Source organism: Drosophila serrata, unplaced genomic scaffold (genome assembly GCF_035046125.1).
Source record: "Drosophila serrata isolate PLE 108 unplaced genomic scaffold, ASM3504612v1 contig_11, whole genome shotgun sequence".
Classification (NCBI taxonomy): Eukaryota; Metazoa; Arthropoda; class Insecta; order Diptera; family Drosophilidae; genus Drosophila; species Drosophila serrata.
In genome coordinates, this window is record NW_028256909.1 from 79,035 (window position 1) to 86,964 (window position 7,930).

Consider the following 7,930-nt stretch of genomic DNA (forward strand, 5'->3'; position numbering starts at 1 on the left):
AAATAGTTTCCCTTTGTATTGATATTGGTTTGTTTCATGTAACAGAGAAGTAATAAGAGAAGAATATTACTTATGTTATTAGTTAAGAGTAAGGATTTCGTTAAATAAATGTCGTTTATGGGACATTGGAATTAGGTAAATGATCCTGTCCATCTCTCATCATCCTCAACTTTTGTAGTTTTCCGGATTTTCCGATATTAACATTCACATTTCCCTCGCCCTTTTACAATTTTCCTTAATGGCTATTAAAGCTTTTCCCTTTGACTCTGAACTTTTCGTTGTTGATGGATTTTTTCCAGCGGAAAACTATACCTGGGAAATGTGCAGAAAAGCTGCAAAGTGTTCACTTTTTTTCTCATTTCGATGGGTACTTTTGGTCACTTATCTTGTGGCTTTTCCCACTTTTCCCGCATTTTGATCCTTATTTTCCTCATTTGTCCTGACAATCCCTTCGTGCTTACAGCTTTGCAAACAAAAAAAAAGCAGCTTAGCAAATTATAAACATAATTTGATATTTTTTGTCCTAATTCCACCACGAATAACAGAAGAAGGAGAGAAAGAATGAAGGGAAAAATATAAGAGAAGCAAATATAAAAGCAAAGTAAAATCTGGGGAAACATAGAAAAGTTGATTGTTGAGTTGGCTTCATTTTAAGTATTGACAATGGCACTTGTTTATTTCTCTCACTTTATGAGGCTTAATTTATTATACCCTTATACAAGGGTATTATGACTTCAGTCAGAAGCTTGTAATTTTGCGAAGGAGCCATTTCCGACCCTATATTCCATGTATATTCTTGATCAGCATCAACAGGCGAATCTTTCTAGGCATAAAGGGAAGAAAATTAATTTTTGCCAATTTTTTCGACATTTTTTAAGGGGTTACATCGTTAAAATTGTCAAAAATTGGAAAAAATTTACTTTTTAAATTGAGTACGCAGATTTGTTATCCCAATAAAAACTAACATAGAACTGCTTTCCGAATTGAAATGAATGCATTTTTGGCTTAGTTATGAGATTTTGAAAGTCGTATTTTATTGCAAAATTTGCTTATGAAAATTAATCCATTATTTTTACTTTATTATTTCTCCTATTTCTTTTTTTTTTTTTTTTTTTGTCAATTATATATTGTATATTGGCGTTACAGGAAATCCTTTAGTCCTTAAACTAAACTGTTCAACTGTTTGCTGTCAGCTTAAGTATCTCTTAGCTACATACTGCCACACACTTGGAGAAAAAACTAGAGAAATCACTAAGAAGGGAATTGCTTTCAACTATCTTTTCTCCTTTAGTATTATCAACATTGTTGATATTGTTTTTGTTGTTGATGTTGCCTAATGTGCTTGTATTTACTTAAGCGCACAAACGATTTTCCGGAGGTTCCGACAGACATCCTTCCTCAGAGTGTCCTGCCGAAGCGTCACATTAACGGCCACTTTTCTGCCTGACTATCTCTTTCGCTCACTTGTCTCCCTCTCTTTCCATGTTGTCTCCCTCTCGTCTTACACTGAGAATAATTGCAAAGTTTAGGAAACCATAAAGTGTTAGCTTTTAAATAAGCAATACGAAAGAAACGAAGGCCAGAGAAATGTTCTTTGCAAATCTGATCCAAGTACAAAATAAATTGTTCTCGGGCAGCGAAGTCAATATGTTTCCTAAATTTATGATATCTGTATAATATATATATAATGTATAATTAAACATTTATGAAAAATATATAAATTAATTATCAAAGCACCCTCTTTTTCAATAGAGAACAGAGGAAACAGACGGTAAAAAAGGTTAAAACAGCAGAAAAGGTATAGAAACTTTGAACTTTAAAGGTATTCCCAATGTGATGCACACAATTATTTCCAACATTTAAATCTCTGTGCATTTTCCCCGCCCCTCTCATCAGCTGATGAACAACAAATTGAATTTTATTGACTTGATTCGCGTTTGCTGACCATTTTCCAAGACCCTTGCTGTCCGAGTGTGCGAGTGTGTGTACACAATAAATTGATTTCTGATTATCATTGCACAAAAAAAAATTACTAGAATGACTAAATCTCCGTGTGGCCAGTAGGAAAAGCCCCTCAAGAAAATGGAAAAGGAAAAGCAAAGGACCCACGCAGACACGAGTTTTAATGAAGCGTATTAAAATTTAATTAAATAACAATTTGCACAAATGTAAATAAACATGGCGCTGCTTATGTAAAGCAGTCAAGGAGAGTGCCAAGGAGAGCAGCCTCAGGATGCTTGCCGCCAGCTCCTGCAGGACACTCGCTCTCCCCTTCGGCTCCTGTTCTCCGGGCAACGCCCCGAGCGGCGAACTTTGGTCATTAAATTAAGTGCACGGGAGGACGACAACAACAACGACGACGACGAGGAGGAGGCCAGGACCAAGACGTCCTCTGATGGAAAGAGATGCAAATCGAGTCCTGGGGAACCCTGTGGTGTGGAAGTGGAACGGTGGCCACAGGTAAACTGGCTTTAAACGAGGGGTGCTCGATTAATTTGCCTTTTGTTTTCCCTTATGTATCGAACAATTTGAACAATTAGGAAAATCTTGATAACTATTCATGGTTTGATTTAAGGAACTATTTGGAAAGAGAGTGTGTACAGAAGAAAGTGCAAAATCTGTTGTGTTTCTAGCCTAAACACTAACGAAGAGTAGTATCGGTTTTGTGGCCATTGTTTTATTTTGGTAATAAAGTTCTTGGTATTAAAATTAAGGTATCCCAATTGTAGATTATAAATGCCTTTGAGAAGACTTAAAAATAAATCATTCTACAAACTTGAATTTAATGTTTATTCTAATAAATCCTAATCTTGACTTGTAATATTTTAATCCCCCCTCTGGCTCTTGTTTTGCAAATCACATTCTGTTTAGAAGTACATCCGCATCCTCCCCTTATTTAGTATCCTTTTTCCTCCCACTCCACCCCTCTCCCCTCTGGCAGTTCATGCGATTTTTAATTTCACATACTTTATTTTTTTGGGGGCAGGAACACACGCTTCAAAGGGTCGCCAGAAGTGCCACGCCCCACGCACAGCCCCTTGTTGTGGATCGCATCGGATCGCATCACTCATACGCAACGTTGAACGCATCCCATATTTTTTCGCGCTTCTTGTCTGTGTTTTTAGGAGGAGTGTGTGTGTGTGTGTCTGTGGGCGTGGCAGGTAAGGTCTTAATTGAATTTGCTTTTTTTCCAGTTGCGTTGGCCGGGCAACACACAGTCCCTTCCCCACCCTCTTTGTGCCGGAAAATGCGCCTCTGAAGCCTACAGGGCAACATTTCACATGCGCCATTCTTGTTGTTAAATAAGAAATTTAATAAATTTGATTTAATTTTCTTGGCTTACAACGAAATGTGTTTGCTATTTGCATGCTGTTTTCTTTCGTGCTTTCTGGGATATATGTGTTTTATGAGGGAAGAAGCGATTTTTATACAATTTTTCATATATTTTTGGTATCAGGTGGAACTGAAAGCGGTTTAAAATAAATAAAATCAGCTCATAGACAATATTCTGCCGTCTGACTGATGCTTTTTGGAAGAAACCAACAGTCTTTGAATGCTCTTTAGCTTTCGATTTTTATGAAATTTCATTCATTGATGTCGAAAGAAATATGCTTAAAACGCAGAAAGAGACTGACATGTCTAGATCAAGTCGTCTGAGTATGGTTTTTACTCTAGGAATTAGGAATGCTATTTGCCCAATCATTTTAGAATATTTGTTGCATTTAAATAAATAATTTATAGAGCAAGAACCCAGTTCTCTTATATCAACTGGAAATTTTCCTTCATCTAAGTATTTTTCCTCCTATTTTCCTTTTTCCAGCTCGTAAAAACCATACGAATTTTAAGCGGATTGAGGGGGGTCAACTTTTTTATGTGGTTCACGGTCACCGCCGCGGTCACAGTTTGTCTGAGAAGTGATGTTCATCTATAAACCAATTTCTTATCAGCCGTTTGCACTTTGCTCTTGCTTCTCCCCCGAAAGACAGCCAAGCAAAAAAATAATGACTTATTTCACATTTTTACCTCAGCGGAAAAAGAAAGAAAAATGGAAAACTTGTGGCATGTTATTGGACTATTTATCAGAGAGAGAAAAGCAGCATAACCTTCACAGACTTGGTTTTTCTTGGGGAAACTCCATCAAAATATATTCAAAGAATTCATTCACGCTAATTTCCAAGTCAGATTTGGATTATTCAAAAGAGTGTGTGTTGTGAGTTTGTGATTAATTGCCGTCGCAAGTGCTTATTAAATGTGGAAAACTTTAGCGGAGAGGTTTCCCTAAGCGATTTCCTTTCACTTGGTGGTTCCAGAAGTGGGCTCAGAAAGGGAGGAGTCTGTTCTTCCAAAACGAATTAAAACATATATGTATAAAATCTCTTTTATACTCTTTCGGTAATGATATCTCAACATTTTTTTACCTTCCTGATCATCCCTTGAATTGTGTTTCGAAGAAAACCCCCCACAAAACACTCAACTCTTTTTTATCGACCTTCCTGCTACGCGGTTCACTTGCGGCGGCCCATTTTGGTGGGAAAAGAAAAGCACTTTTCCTGGAAAACTGCACTTAAGCTGATGCTGCTTGCATACTATTTTAATTAGCTGATGTCGCTGCTGTCTGCGAGGAAAAGCAAAAAAAGCGTTAAAAGAAAAGCTAAGAGGCTGAGGGGGAAGGATGTTGGTGGTGGTGTTGGGGGAAAGTGTCGTCTGCCAGAAAGCTGTCTGCACCACGGCACGGCTTTTCCCCTTTCCCGGCTTTTCCCACACCAAGTGGCAAGTTGACGGGAAAAACAGTTGGTGGGCTAAAAGTTCAGCTGGACAAGTGACGCTCTTCGAGTGGTGACACACAGACAACAAAAATATACCTCATTCTTTAATAAATCATAAATAATTATTAAAATTCTTCTCTCTTACCTCTAAGTAATTATAGTTTAGCAGAAGGTTAAGGAGACACTTTTATATCTGCATTCTCTTTTTTTTATTTTTATTTCTCTTAATATATACTACTCTGTCGTTTATTGGAAACATTTGCAATTACTGCGAAATATAGGTGCCATATACGACATTCTGGGAAATTGGTAAAATTTCAGCAATTATTATTGTTACATTCTGCTTTAGACCCATGTAAATAAGATTTTTAATATAATTTTATGGCTTTTCTTTCGTTCAGTGTACCTCAAAAGGGGTGAAAGGCAACCCACTCGACGCGTGACTCTCGCCTAAAAGCATCCTTTACCTTCTTCCTTTCTGGCACCATCCCCCTTCATTTCCTTTCAGCCTTCAGTCTCCGCTTCCTTCGCTGCCAGTTTCTCCTGTTTTTGCATGTCACTTAAGCAGCTTGACTATGGCACACCACACCCACACCACACCCACACCCACACCCACCTCACCCACCCACAGTGCTACAAGGAAAGCCACCTGAAACCCACCTGGTTGCACGTGGCTCGCGTGTCCTGTAACCAAAAAACATTGCCCTTTAGCGTTTAGTGGGCGTGGCTATAGTCGTTAATTAAATTTATGAGCAAGCAATGGGAAAAGAAGAAAAGCATTTACTTTCTTACGTACTCAAAAGATTTATGATCGAATTTTACAAGGGAATGAATCGAAGCTAAAACATTTGTGTCTATTAAAATCAAATTCATTTGTGATTAAAGCAAAACCAGGAAAATGTAAAACCTGCAATTATAAATAAACTGGAGATGATAATTCATGAAGACTTATTTAAGCTAAACCCAACGAAAACAAATCCAAGCTTTAGGCTTTATTCAAATGTAGAAAACTTTAAAATGAATGCAAAATAAATGGCTCTAATTTATATATCCAAACATTAATTGAGTTTATAATTTTCCTTTAGAGCAGAACCGGTCTCTGACAAATTTCATTAATCTGGGTACTAAAAGTTTGAAGGCGGAAATTTCCCGGAAAATTCATAGGGAGCGTAATATGCCGACATTTACTATCTCCCCCTGGCCCTGGTGGCGTATACGTAATGCGTTCTCTGTGGTAATTAATTTTGGAGTTGTGAAAAACGGCATTAAGCGGGGGAAATATGGAAACTCAAGTGTGGAAAACTCAAAAGGACAGCGATAATTCATCATGGAAAGTTGGGGCGCAGATGTAATGGAATTTTCTGTATAAACCTAGCAAAATGTCGTTATTATTCCAATCATTATTAAGGAAAGGGCCCGGAAAAGTTTTTCCTAATGGGCCTCCCTCTCTCTACCTCTATTTTTCTCTAGAATTTTTGAGGATGAAAAAAAAACCGAAATACTTTTGCTTCAATATTTTACAACTAATTAGGGATAATTAGCAGCCATTACCCAAGGGGTTTTCCTCTTTCCCCGCCTCAGCATAGCGACAAGTTTAAAGTTCGGTGTGGTTTCCACCCAGATTTCCCTGTTTTTCCCAGCCTACCCACGCCTTGGCCATCTTAGTTACCGTTGTTGTTATCTTGTTGGTCTAGGATCTGTTACGAAGCATGTCCTTAAAAGCTTTTGTGTCCTTTAGGTTCTGTGATGAACCACAAACTGATTGAAAGTGTCTGCTGAACGGGATCAACTTTATAAAATCACTGAGAATGTTGTGACTCCAGACAGCCCATTATTAGTTTCAAATACTTTAAGAGAGGAATATATTTACTCAATTTTTTGAACAGCCAGAAGCATGAGAACAGTAATATATTGACTTACTACTATTTAACACATTACAAACAATTGCAACACTTAGTCCCTTGATCCCTTTAGCAAAGTAGTTTGCAATCCTGCAATTTCGGAAATTACTCTGAATGCTTAAAGCCAGCAGGCAGTGAGTGGCCTTGTAAGATATTGTGTTTCCTTTGATTACATTTATTTCCAAGAACATTTAAATTCATACTACTGCTGACCAACTAATCCGGCACCGTAAGTGATTCCACTCCTTCCTGTACACCCTTCCCGAAGGGTATTATAGCTACATTAAGAGAGGTCTGCAAAATTATCCAAATCTATTAAATATAAAGATTCTTAATTTAAACCAGTCGAGTCGATGTAGGTTATGTCTTTTCTACAAAAACCAGAAACATAGCTTTATCGATAGTCTCCTCTCAACTTAAGATAGTAAATATTGCAATCAGTCATAAAAACTATCGGAATATTAATATAAATATAATAAAATCTTATTGTTTTTTAACCAATTTGCTTCCTCCCAGAGATATAGTGACTTTTATTTGATTTAAAAATCGTTTCAAGAGTATGCAAACTTCCTTTTCCCTCAACTAGTTTCATTTCTTGGCTTTTGTTAGAAATTAGCATTTTTATTGGCGTGCTGCGGGTTGAAAAAAGGACTCACAATTGCCTGCACTCGGAATACTTGCATATTTTCATAAATTTATTTAAGTGCTGGCAATTTTGCACCCGAGGGAAGGACGATAGGGGTTGTAATGCACTCGAAGGAGCGAAAGTGGGAACAATGAATTTGTCGCCCAACTCAGCCAAGTTGTGTGTGTGTCCAAGGATACCAAGTGATGGCATTTATTATATGAATATATATTTATATGGTGTTGATATGGAATATCAATATTTTAAGATATTTCTATGTCGTAAGAATTAGTAATAATATGAATTTGCTTACCACCCGTACGTCCTTTTATTAACTGTCAGTTAATTTTTTACTTTTACCTTTCTTTTGAATTAAGTCTAGCAAGTATTATATATTATTATTATTAATATATAACGTTTTATTATATATATATATGTTTTTAAATATCAAGTTGTCATCTCTAGTTGCGTGCATTCTGCTCCAATCCCTTTGGGGAGTAACCAAAAACCAAAAGCGGAAGTGGAAAAAAAATGTGCAAGAGAAGAGTCTTGGGAAATAGGAAAGCGGCAAGAAGGAAATGGTTACTGACTTTTTGACACATGCAACAAAACTAACATCTACTCAAAAGAAAACCAAA